The sequence below is a fragment of the Pongo abelii genome, chromosome 2, assembly GCF_028885655.2.
Source record: "Pongo abelii isolate AG06213 chromosome 2, NHGRI_mPonAbe1-v2.0_pri, whole genome shotgun sequence".
NCBI lineage: Eukaryota > Metazoa > Chordata > Mammalia > Primates > Hominidae > Pongo > Pongo abelii.
In genome coordinates, this window is record NC_085928.1 from 89,234,673 (window position 1) to 89,248,672 (window position 14,000).

A 14,000-nucleotide genomic window follows, 5' to 3' on the forward strand; every position below is an offset into this window, starting at 1 on the left:
GAGGAAGACAGAAAAGCAGCAAATATATTGAAAATAATTTTGATAAAAGAATGATTAAATTGTGTCAATCGTTAACAAGCTAATTGTGGGTAAAAATCACTTAAGAAGAAGACTCCCATGGGGTTGTTTCACTGGCCAAGTATAGTTCATATCAAGGTTCGAATGCTCTTTGAACTGAATTGGTTTTCTATCTAGGCCCAGTCAGACTCATACCAAGGATAGGCATAGCCACAAGAGACATGAAAGCATGGCTGAGAGTACAAATACCATTTCATATAAAGAGTGTGATGTGATAGAAAACATCTTAGAGTAGGTGTATGTGTATAGGTTCTTTAGACGAAGGTGATCATATAAGACCTATTTGAGGAAGTACATCCATGCTGAAATTTGGAGAATAACAAGGAGCTAGTCATTTGAAGACCTAGGGAACAGCACTACTTGTGGGAGAAATGAAGCCAAAAACTTAGGTCATTAGAGAACTTGGTGTGCAGGCAGAACTATAGGACCAGTGTGGCTGAATATAGTATGGAAGGGGGGATAGTGTTTGGTGGTAATGTTAGAAAGGTGAGTGGAGCTTGAATCATGGAAGACAGTGGGTCTCAAAGACTCTACTGGAAGTCACCAAAATATTTTGGAGAGTCCACAAAGCTAAAATAATTTTCATAATAATACTAAATATTATTTTCCTTTTTCACATTTGTTCTCTGATGAGCACACAGTAGAGTTTTCCAGATGCTACATACAATCATTCCTAAATCTCTCAGATTGCTGAGGTCTCAGGGAAATCAACTCATCTGAAATTTAAGCAAAGACAAGTACGTATAAAGAGAGATGGACTACTAGCCATACAAGCTGATAAGAAGTTTCAGCTAAAATTTTTAATGAATGAGCTAAAATAGAAGGTGGCTAATATAAGAGTATAGAATCCTTGGGAGCTGCAGACACAAGGGGACTTGACACTCACTCTCAGGCTCTTTTTTGTGGACTTTATTGGATATTCATGAGAAAGATGAGAGGCAGGTAAGAGTCCAGAGAAAACCTCCCTTGTGGTGCAAGGCATGGAGGAGGGGAACAGCAGCATCCCTGGGAAAGGCGTGAAGCCCCACCCAGGTCCTTCAGTTGGAAATATCAGACAAATAATTTAAATATAATTATTAAGTTAATGGATCTAGTAGAAAAATGAATAACATGCAATGTCAGATGATGAACTTAAGCAGAGAGATGAGAATTATAAGAAACAATCAAAATGCTAGAAGTGAAAAACAGATTAAATGCTTTTGACAAATTTATCAGTAAACTCAATACAGCTGAGGAAAGAATCAGTGTGATTGAAAATAGGCCAATAGAAATTACCCAATTTGAGACACAAATAAAAAAAGGAACTGAGTATCCTAGAGTTGTGGAACAATATCAAGTGGTCAAATGGTCTAATATACCATATGATTGAAATCCTAGAAAGAGAAAAAAACATGAAAGAAGTAATATTTGAAATATATGGCGGAGAATTTTCTAAAATTAATGATGGATGACAAACTACAGCTCTAAGAAGCTTAGAGAACAATACAGATGTTAAAAACCCTAGACACATCATATTCAAACTTCTGAAAACCAAAGATAAGGAGAAAATCTTGAAGGCCGCGAAAAAAAAAAACACTGCGTAAAGAGAAGCAAAGATAAAAATTATGAGCCACTTCCCCTTAAATCTCTGCAAGCTAGAAGACAAAAGTGACATTTTTAAAGTGCTGAAAGAAACAAATTATACAAAATTATTACATGTACCCAAACTGTCCATCCAGAATTCTATATCCAGCAAAACTATCATTCAAAAATACTTTTTCAGGCAAAAACTTGGTGAACTCATGACCAGCAGACCTGCTCTGTGGAAAAAATGTTAAAGGAAGTTCTTCAGACAGAATGTAATACCAGATTAAAGAAACTTGGACCTACATGAAGAAATGAAGAGCACTGGAAATGGCATTAAAGAAGGTAAGTATAAAATTATTTTTTCTTCATTTTAAATTGCTCTAAAAGATAACTTTCTGTCTAAAGTATATAGTAATGTATTATATTTTTATAGCATATGTATGAGTAAAATGTATAAAACAATAGTAGAAAGAGGGGAGAGAGGAACCAAAAGAATATTGTTCTAAAGTTTCTTGCCTGCCATGTGAAACTGTATAATATTTGAAGGTAAACTGATTAAAGACATATATGTGTGTATACATACATATATATATACACACACACACACACACATATATACATATATACACACACATATGTATATGTAAAACCCTGGAAGAGCAACCACTAAAAATGTATTTAAAAGAGATATAAAAATATCCCAGCTTTAGTTTTTAATCTGGTAAATATCAATAGATATAACCAAGCTCTTTGCTTTCCTCACTAATTTCTAAAAGTGTGAGAGCGTCCTGAGGCCAAAAAGTTTAAAAGTTTTAAGGTAGCACCTTGAAGGCCCTGGTAAGGAATTTCAGTTTCATTATAAGTGCAATTGGAAGCCTTTTGAGTTTTAAGCAAGGGTATAACACACCACATTTGCATTATAAACAGATGTGGAGAATGGACTATAGAGAGCAAGAATGGAAGGAAGACCAGTCAGGAGGCTACCATAGTCATCCTAGCCACTTGTGGTTGGGGCTTGTACAATAGCGATGGCAGTGGCAATGGAGAGCAGTGGATGGATTAGGATGATTTTTAGATGTTGAAGGGATTGCATTTATAAATGACTTGAGGATGATGGAAAAAGATCAGTCAAGGATAATGCCTAGACTTTTCATCAACCTTACTGATGAAGTTTTATCCATTTAAAACATACACCAAGATGAGTATAGAAAGATATATATACCTATGAAACCACACCACTGTAACACAGAAATATCAAATTTTTTACCAATTCTAAACAATTCTTTGTGCTCCTTTGCAAGACCTCCTAGAATTTTTTACTTTAGCAACTGAAAAAAATAATGATGTACATTTCCAAGGTGCATCCATTAAGGAAGGAATATAGTTAGAAGAGGGAAGTGGATGGGAATTGAGAATTCTGGCACTAGATTGATAGGCTATTTCCAATGGTTATGCTTCATATCCTCCAAGAAAACTTCCATACCCATTGCTCCTTGCTATTCTTCAGCTGGTCGAGAGCCCAACTCTGCCCCGCGATGGCACGCTGCAATTCCTGCTATAGTACAGTTACTGTGCAGCTGCACTGTAATTGCCATTATATCCTGCAATACAAAGAGCGCCTAAAAACAATAACTGCATATTCCTGCACAGGGTTTGTATATATGGACATGCAATAAATGATTGCATAAATAATCATTCATGAATTCTTGATGAATAAATGAATATGAACAATTCTTAATTTGCTAGAGTTTGCCATCATTAATGATGCCATTCTTCATACCTCACTGGCATATATACAAAAAAATCCACCTTCACCACCAGTTGCATGTGGGCTGTTTTATTGGTTGAGAAACATCTGCCTTGATGTGACTCTGGCTTTTCCAGGCAACAGATAGTATCTGAAAAGGCATTTTCAGACTGGGATGAAAAGGCATTCTAGGATTAGAGTGATGATAACTGATCTGTAGAGATTCCAGCTTCTTGAGCTCTGAATGCTAACATAAGGCATCCAGACAGCCTTCAAAATATGCCCTACCCATATTTTCTGTAACATAATGCCATTACAGAAATATCTCCTGGGTGAACAATGAGGAAGGCTTAACTTGTGCATCATATTGAAAAAAAAAATCTAAGTATAATACATATACAATTAAGTACATGATAAGTTTTTACACATGTATCTACCCACATAACTATCACCCAAATCAAGACATAGAACATTGCTAGTACCCCAGAATATAAGAGTAAACTAAGAGTAAAGAGAAGAAAATTGACTGGTCAGTCTGAATTCGTGAAAATAGACTAAAATATAGAGAATTATAGCTTGAAGTATATTTTAATTTCCATCTATTAAATAAGGAATGTGATTCAAATGCCAGCTTGCATGCCGTGGGAAACAGTGTAACATTACTTGAAAGTAGATTGGTTAATTAAAGATGTAACCCTAGGGCAACCACTAAAGATTCTTTTAAAGAGGTATAAAATTTAGGTAATACATGAGTAGCTATATTTATTCATCACATTTCTTGTTCTTTTACATGAAGATGGATTCAAAACTTTTAAAACATTTTTAACTTTCTCCTCCAAGCTGATTATATTAATACTTCCATTTGCTTCACAACTAGTTTTATCAAAGAGAGCAGAAAGAAAAAAATTCAGCACAAAAACAAAGAAAAAGAAAAAATTCAGCACAGGCTCAGTTGAATAATTGAAATGTCCAAATTAGTGGGATCTGAGCTAAAATGGTTGTACAGGTAATAATAAAGAATTATGTTCTGCATTTCTTGTCCTGGTCAGCTGCATTACAGGTAATTAGTGATGGTGTTCTGGGGTGAGAAGACCACACTGCCTCTTTGAGTACCTTATGGATTCACTCACCGATTTGAAATATGTCAACACTCAGAGAATGAAAACAAGGGATATGAAAATAATGTCTGCCTGCATATTATCTAAAGTCAGATTTGCTGGAATAGTTTTAAAGGAATAATGCATTTATCCAGGAGAATACTGTAGAAGAGACTGACAGGCATTGCATAACTAATGTTCTTTGAATAATAACAATACCTTGCATTTATAAGCTGCTTTTAACTTTTCACTGGCTTTTACATATCTCATTTAAGAGCATTTTCAGTGTCTCCTAAAGCACACATAAATGCTGGATTTCAAACATAGATGAAGCTTACAACTGATTTTGAAGTAGTCATAAATTGCTGTGGATGTACCCACAAGAACATGTCCTCTGTAACAAGAACAGTGTATGTCTTTAACCCTCTAGTGTTAAGAGGCTGACAGTTGATAGATTACTGTAAGAGCCAAGCTCTTTTCCAAGTCCCTCCCAGGAATCATTTGCACTTTTTTCAGATATGGAGTATTCAGGATTGTTTTTAATTTGGAGCCAAGAACTTTGTCTTCTCAGCTGATTCCTTTTCTTGTTTTTACCTGTATCCCCTTAAGCTGGGATTCTAAGGAGAGTGATTAAAATCAAACAGATAACTTCTTCTGTGGCCAGGGAGGGAACATTCTTTAAGGCGGGAGGAATTACTGGTAGAAGAAACAGCAGATTTTAAGTAAAACCTTCCAAAATGACATTAAACTAAACATTTCTTGGGGAGCTGGTATTGCTTGAGGGCACTATAAAGTTGGGGACAGATATATATTGTGGTTCCAAAAGTACTGGTCAAGGAGGAAAATAGAAACCTGCTGAGATCTATTCAGTGCTGTTCATAGTGAATAATCTGAGAACACAAAGGCTGCCACTGACTGTATGTACAGTTACTGTGACAGAGCTTCAGAGCATGAGTTTGGTTTAAGACTGGATTGTGTTTGATTCCTAACTCCATGACCTAGGGTAACTTATTAAACCTCTCTAGGGCCTCAGGGTTTTCCCTGTACAATGGGAATATGCAGCAAAACTCAGCACAGAGAAGTTAAATTATCCACCCAAGATCACACAGTCAATGAACAGCAGTGTTTGTGTTTGAACCAGGGCAAATGACTCCAGAGCCCTAACTCTTACCCTCAGTGGCTTGATCAAGGCCAACATTAAGCCAAAGCATTATTTGCTTTTAATAGAGAGTCCATACGTCCCAAGTTGCCTGAGACAGTCCAGTATATGCCTGGTATAGTTATTAACAGCACCCCCTTTCACTTTCCAAATCGTCCTGTCCTTGTTTGGACCATAAATGTTATGGTCTTCCTCATCCTTGGTTACTCTTTATCCTTATCTCTCATTGGGCCTCATACCTCCATTTATCACCATTCCCTCCGGCCCCCAGGGCCTTATGATGCCTTGAGCTGCTTCCACTCCTCTGTGTTGCCACCTTTCAAGGCTAGATGGCTACAAATGCCAGCAGAAATGCCTTAGCTCCTGCAGACGCTGTAGCTACCCCTCTTCTCACCACGATACCCTTCACTCATCTCTGGGCTTCTCTGCCCACTCTGACACTATGTCTTGATTCCCCCTGCTCACATGGTGGTCTTTGCTTGGGAATGATCTCAGCATCCACTTTGGATCTGGCATTTGTTCCTCAGTTCCATGCACTCATATGCCCCTGATTCCAAAAAATTCTCTACTGTGGTTTTGAAACAGCCTGGCTTGGCTTTGTGACTATGTTTCTTTTCATGAGATGCTGATGATTGCAAATTATGACGAGTGTTCTCCAGCTGGGTGCCCTTCCCTAGAAAGAGGCTGTTCACCCTGTAGGAGGAAGGAGAACATTGAATATCTATATATATTCTGTTGAAAGTATCACTTTTTAAAAAATGATTCTTTTGCAAAATATTTGTTTCACATAAATGTGTATGTGTCTATGAATAGGTTATGAACTTGCCCCAGATGTTACAAACAAAAGAATGTGAGATTAAAACAATGAGCCTGTGATTTTTACCCTGTTAATTTTTTTTACCTTGTTAATTACCTGTTAATTACCCTGTTAATTTTTACCCTGTTAATTACCTGTAATTTTTACCTGTTAAAGGGGTAAAATAGTGAGTTCTTTGCTTCTGGTCAGCACCCTGTTGTGTCTCCCTGGGGACTCGGCTACAAGGCAACAGCAGCTTCTCTATCGACCCCGCCCATTTGCTGGCCCATTCCACATGCACCCAGTGGCCTGAGGCTAAAGATTTGGAGGCAGGGAGCATCTTTTCTTGAGATCAGCTTCAGATCTTGATGGTCCAGCACCTTCTGCCATTTTCAACTCAAAAGATCTAAACTGAAAGTCCTATTACAGAACTGAGGAGATCATTTCATGAGAAAGCATGTGCCAGACACACAGTGGCACACACAGTAAGTACCCAAATGTGTCCCTTCAACTAAAATGGAGTTTAGAGTGGCTCTTCCTTAAAACAATTCATAATAATCATTCAATAAATTCCGTAAACATTTAAAGACTCCTGATACTCTTCTCCATCTCTGTTTCAGTTACGATCTTATTATGACCGTATTTACCCTGTGACATAAATAGTATGGTTTCAATGTCATCAGGTGAATGCCTAGCTCAAGGTCACACAGCTAGCCAATGCCTAGCCCAGGCCCAAATTCAATATTCTGAAAAATTCCCTCACATATCTCTTCACTTCTTTCCAACATAAAACCAAAATAGCCAAAGATGTGAAAATCTATCGTGTGACAGAATATTTCTTTAGATGCCTTGTTCAAAAAACAGACCTAGTATTGCATGTAAATGAACATTGTGGCCTTCATTTATATTCAGGCAATTTAATGTGTAGAAGTGAAGCGTAGAGCAGGGTATGACCATTATCATGCTGTGTTCATCTAATGCATCTGGACAGCTTTAAAGATATACACGCAAAGAATTTGGCAAATGTAAATGTCCTCTGACATTTACTTGGTAGTAAACATAAGCATCCAACTTCCTCAGCTTCGTTTGCTTCATTACTCAAAGTATACTCTTTCCTCTGTCTTTTTCTTACCCAGTTTAAAAATTTCCATTAAATTACTTTATATTTTTTAAAAAATGTCAGAACACTGGGGAAAATGACAGGACTCTAAGTTCAGCAAGAATTTTATATCAGTAACTTGCCTAATGTAAAAACCAGAAAGGAGGAAAGTAAAGTGGGGGAAAAAACATTTACAGTTGAATCCTTATACCCAAAGGAAATGGAGTTTTAAGTCACAGAATTTCCTCTATGTCACAACTTCAGTGCTTAGCGAGGATCCCCTCCTTGCTAACATCTTGAACTTTTTCATTTCTGTCTTCATCAGGGATGGTTGATGTTTATAAAAAGAATTCTCAAGCTTGCTCGAATAAAGAGGAAGGTAATTTCAGGGTACAAGAAACACCCGGTTTAAGAAGAACATGAACTTTGGAATAAGACAGAATTGAGTTTGAATCCTATCGCTACCAGTCACTAACCATGGGACTTGTGTGAGCAGACTACTTCAGCTCTCCAGGTCTCAGTTTTCTCAGCTGTAAAATGGGAATAGTAATAGTTCTTTCTTTATAGGGTTGTTTGAGGATGAAATGAAACAATGTATGCACAATGCTGTATGGTTATGTGTTCAGAAATATTAGCCATTGTTTGTTTATTGGATACTGAGTTTGGATACTGAGTCTTCATGAAGATGGAAATGAAAAGTTGATAGGAATGGAAAATACTTTTGTGTCCAGCATTGGTTCCTTCCTGTGGGTTCTTGGTTTCACTTCAAGAATGAAGCTGTGGACACTTACGGTGAGTGTTACAGTTCTTAAAGATGGTGTGTCTAGAGTTTGTTCCTTCAGATGTTCAGATGTGTCCAGAGTTTCTTCCTTCCGGTAGGTTCGTGGTCTCGCTTGACATCAGGAGTGAAGCCGCAGACCTTTGCAGTGAGTGTTACAACTCTTAAAGGTGGTGCGTCTAGAGTTGTTTGTTCCTCACGGTGGGTTCGTGGTCTCGCTGACTTCAGGAGTGAAGCCTCAGACCTCCACAGTGAGTGTGACAATTCATAAAGGTAGTGCAGACCCAAAGAGTGAGCAGCAGTAAGATTTATTGTGAAGAGCCAAAGAACAAAGCTTCTACAGTATGGAAGGTGACCTGAGCAGGTTGCCGCTGCTGGCTCAAGTGGCCAGCTTTTACTGCCTTGTTTGGTCCCACCCACATCCTGCCGATTGGTCCATTTTACAAGTGCTGATTGGTCCATTTTACAGAATGCTGATTGGTCTGTTTTTACAGAGTGCTGATTGGTGTGTTTACAAACCTTTAGCTAGACACAGAGCACTGATTGGTGCATTTACAATCCTTTAGCTAGACAGAAAAGTTCTCCAAGTCCTCACCCGACCCAGAAGCCCAGCTGGCTTTACCCCTCACTTCCATCTCTGTGGGGCCACACATTCATTCATTTTTGTCTCTTTCGTAGTCTTTCCCTTTTTTCTTTTAGTATTTTCTCTCTCTTGAGGGAACTACTCAGTTTTCTATTTGTGTCTCTTGACTGACATGGTCCAGTGGAACCGCTAATCCTGAATCTACTTGACTACATTCTGGTGCCCATCAACAATTGACTATAGATTATCAATATCTTAGTTCAAACTAAGTTCAATAAAGACAATCTGATTAGCTGCTGGTCAGCCAATGGATGAATACTCTGGGTCAATTTTTCACTCATAATGTAGTCAGGCTAATGGTCAAGTTGTTGTCTTTTAAGGTTAAATAAGTATTGCCATTCATCCTGACTTTGAGACACACCATGGTTCCTTCCACCACCCTAGGTCCTCTGGCCGGTAGATTCAAGGCCTTGAGTAAAATGCTTTCCTTGTCTAAAATCCAAAAGATCTGTTACTTAATATGTTTAGGCTTCTTGTAAGGTCTGCAAACCTTTCAAAGGGACATTTCAAAAGCTTCTGGACTTAGATAATTGTGTCAAAAGGGAAACAGCTGTTTCTGTATTTGCAAAGAAGAATGAAATTAAACAAATGCAGAGAAGAGGCTCATGTATAATTAGAATTGGATTTTAGCAGTGTTTGGACTCACCACCCAGCAGCTTGATTCTTCTCTATCCAACCTCTTACCATTTCTTGATTGTGTCTCACGCTGTATACCCATCTTTCATTTAGCATTTCCCTTACGTTTCACCGGAATCCTTCACTTCTTGCTTCATAGCACATTTCCCCGTCCTTAGACTTTATCACCGCTTCCTTCCTTTCAGGTTTCTTTTGTTCATTTGCTTTTTGTTTGCATTGTCTGTTGTGCTTTGCTTTTGGCTAAGAGAAAGATAAAGAAGAAATATAAATTCTTACATTGTTTTTGTTTATTTCTGGGAACAATCATTTTCTCGTTTTCTGTGGTGAAATCTCACAGGTCTCATTCAAGCCAGTTTCAAAAACATAGTATTAGTCTCTTGCTGTTTACATGTAAGCAATTTCAGTGAGTTTTCTAAATGTTTAAATACATGGTCAGAAGCTGTGGTTTACCTCCCAACTTTGTTTGGAAAAAACAAACTAAAACAGCAAGGCTTTTTCTCTTTAGCCTTGGTTCATGACCACAGAGTTTCTCCCTTGAATCAGATTCTCATCATTCTGTTGTATCTTGAATGTTGTAAAGTCACAAGTAACTCACTCTGAAAAATCTCTAAGTTCACATCACTCAGAAAATATTTATGTATGGTTATAAAGGTGTCAGCATTTTTACTTTTATTAAAATATCAGCAACTGCTGATCAGCAGTATTTTTAATTAGTTTGTCCCATAAATATTTGTTGAGCACCTACTAAGAACTAGAATCAAAAGGAGGAAAAAATGTAGACGGTAGATACATACTGGCAGTTGTTTAATGGAAGAGTAAAATAATAAATAGGTAAATTGCGCAAGTGTATGAATTTCCATATGATTGTGGAATAATTATACTAAAGATTATTAGAAAGTTTTACACATTGATTTTATCCTTAGAAGAGGAAAGATCACTGAATACAAGAGTTTTGAATGTTCTTTATTCATTTAAAAAACAAACTAAATTTCAATTTTAATGTGAAATTTTAACTTATGTCCACTTTGTAGTCACACATTTGACAGTTATTTTCTGAGTCTCTCTTATGAATTATGTTTGGGCTCTGCTTTATAAATACAGTGATATTAAAAAGTTGTTTATTGCTCAGTCAAGAATTAGGCAAGTAATCATGTACATATATTTTTAAAAATTAAGTTCAATGTTATGAAGAAAAAGTAAAGAAGCTGTGAGAGCATCACAGAAGAACTAATTTGGTTTGTGGTGTTATGATACTGAGCAGCATTTAAGCTTGATTCAGACAGGGGGCAGATCTGACTGCACTACTTACTGGTTTTATGAAAAGACCTCATCTGTGAAATGGGCACACAAATAAATATTTCCTATTTCGACGGCTTATTGCAAAGATGAAACAAGCACTTATCCATAGAATAAGTGCCTTTAAAAAGTATTCTTTACTGATAATTCTAATAAGGCAAGCAGACTAGGAATCACAGAACAAGAGGTAGAAAAATAGACATATCTAGAAGCATCTATGCATTCAAAATCCCAGTGCAGGCAATGATGACCTGAATATCAGGCACTGTCAAGCCGTCCTTTATTCTGAAAGCCAGCGTCTCTGTTTTTGAATGTTATGGCTCCATTTCATCTTGATCCTGAAGTGGGGTGGCGGGGGGTGGTGGGCAGTGTGGGCATCTGTGTGGGCCTGATCGTTATGTTTTACATCCGTTTCCACTGTTATCTGCACATCATCCATCTTGGTCCTTGACGTGCCTTGAAATATGAGCTTGCCTCCACCAAGCCTCTCTTCACATTCTCCTTTCCAAAGCTATAAGGAAAACGATTGCTTTTCAAATGTATTTAGGGCTTCAGAAAGGTAATAGCATGGACAGCCTGAGACCCAAATGCCCTACTGATTTCTTAAGCATGCAACTCGGAGACAGGCAGGCCAGCTGCTGCACACAGTCCTTTGTGAGGTCAGGTCTAGGAGGCCCTTTCCATTCCCCAAGCCCAAGAAATAGTTTTGCAAAACTCAGCAAGAGTGAGGCAGCTTCTTCACCCATCAGTTTCTTCCTCATCCTGTGTCAGAGCTCTTAGAAAAGATGAGTGATGAAATATGTAGGTGCAGAATTCTGTTATATTCATGGGAGTATTCTGCATTCGTTAATGGTTTTGAAATAAAGACAAAAGCAGTAATAATAGCCAGCATTTTTGAAGCACCTACAACATGCCGAGAAACATGCCAAACAGTGTCCTGGCATGCTCCTTTTTTGTTGTTACAACCTCATGGAGAAGGAACTATCATTATCTGCTTTTCAGGCATGAGGAAAACTGATGCTCAGAGAGACTGTCTCTCATCTAAGGCCTTCCAGTTCATAAGTGGCAGAGCTAGGTTCCAGCCAGGTCTTGCTGTTGGGTCCATTAGAATACAAGATAATGAGATGATATCCATAGTTGTTTATACTCAGTCATTCACTCACTCACTCCACAATGATTTGTTTATCGAGTACCTATTATCTTCCAGACAGAATTCTTGGCGGTGGAGACTGAGCAATAAGAAACAGGTAAAATCCTTACCCACATGAAGCTTATATTTTGGTGGAAGGAGACAGAAAATAGACAAAATAAGTAAATTTTATAGTGGAAAATGATAAATGCTAAGTAGAGAAATTAAGCAGGAGGGGGCATGGCCTACTTTTAAATAGCGACACCATTTAATATATTTCAAACCTAAAGCTTATTCAGGGACTGACACTGAGAATGCACTTGATGTAAGTTCTTTTCCTTCCTCCTGAGGGAATCTCAGGCAGTTTCGTCTAGCAAATATACAAGCCATTTGTACCTTGGCCCCCAAATGCGTAGACGTTCACAAATATCCTGGAATTAGTGTGTTCTTTCATAGGCTCCTGTCTCTTGAAAGTGACTAAGTATGGAAATAAGCAAGTGCTTTAGCCTTGGAAATTCTATAAAGACCTCTTTTGGTTAAGAGCTGATGTTGAAATGGGTTTGGACATAAATGCTGTTTTTCTATCCAGAATAGTTTTGAAGATATATATGTGATGGTAAAACAGAGCTGCCAGATGAATTTTCTATTTGCTTAAAATCCGCCAGCAAAATTTACTAGTGAAGAAAAGCCCTGGTCATGATTCGTATATCTTCCCAATACCCTGAAAAAAAACCCCACAAAGTCAATTGTTTGAGGCTCGAGTTTGCATACTTGCCTCCTAGAATTCAATTAAAAAAAAAAAAAACTTAGAGCAACATAGAAGATGGCAAATATGGGCCTTATACACATGTGCATACACACCCACATGTGCATACATACATACATACATATGTTCCAATTTTCAGCCTTTCCCCAACTGTAACAGTAAGAATTTCTAAGATCAATGGGACCATTTCAATATGACATATACTATCAACGTGAATTTGTCACTCAGGAAAGCGCTTGGACTAAAGTAAACTTTTCTACCATTTTTGGAAAAAATGGTCAAATGAACAGCATAGATAAGGTAGCAGGAGGTATGCATAGCTTTTTAAAATCAAACTGTTTTAAAGTGATTGGTACAACCCAAGCACCAGCCCCTGGCCTATAAAGAATGTGCTAAGTGCAAATGATTTTTATCTCTTAGCAGCTCCAGTGGGACCTTGCAGTCCTTTGAAAGTCATTTGTTGTTAGTCTCTGTCTTGAAAGCAGTACCACTACATGTTCTTAAAAAGTGTCCACACTTCAGGTTTTCCAGTGATTTCAAGTGGCCATCACCTCGTTATTCCTAATTAGTGAGATTTGCTACTTGTGGGCTTTACCGTAGTTGTATGTGAATGTCCTACAAATGGCTGGTCACAGATTTTTAACATCCACATTCCACCTCCCTTCAGGTGCTGGCTTTCAGCCTGCCTTGCCCTTTTGCCAGTTTTAAGAGTTCGGTAAGTAGGTTTAATTTCTGTTTCAATATCTCCAGCTGTTTTTGAATCATTAATTCTGCTTTTACTGCAGTAGATTTCCTATTCATTACAGAATAAAAATGAACACGCCTCGGGTATTTCACATTCTCCCAGCCTTCTTTTGTCAAAAAAAAAAAAAAAAGCCCCTTCCTTCTGTACCTCCTAAAATTTAATGTATTCTCTGAGCTAATTTGTTTCTGGTGGTAATATGCTTCTGTTGCTAAAAATCAAGTTACTTCACAGATTTGACCTGTTTTATTTATTGAGCTCAAAATTTTCAAGCCCCTCCCAAATAGGTCAATAATATGGACCGTACCGTGAACCATGCCAGAAAGTAATTCTGTACTTTCATAGAGTAACATTTCCTCCCTAAGTTTCACATACTATTATATCACCCACCCAGGAACAATTAAATTCTTAGGGAAAAACCTGGCCTTTCACTAGCGAGATGAGGAAAAAATAAGAGGCAGTTAGATT

The 14,000-nt window shown here is 37.7% G+C and overlaps 1 long non-coding RNA gene across 1 annotated transcript in view; it reads left to right on the plus strand.

Annotated features, from left to right (window-relative positions):
* LOC129058560 (uncharacterized) overlaps window positions 1-14,000 on the plus strand; it is a 235,289-nt gene that overhangs the window by 74,256 nt on the left and 147,033 nt on the right. The window contains exon 2 of the long non-coding RNA XR_010139193.1: window positions 1,841-1,986. This is a non-coding gene — a long non-coding RNA (uncharacterized LOC129058560). The remainder of the gene's footprint in view (window positions 1-1,840; window positions 1,987-14,000) is intronic.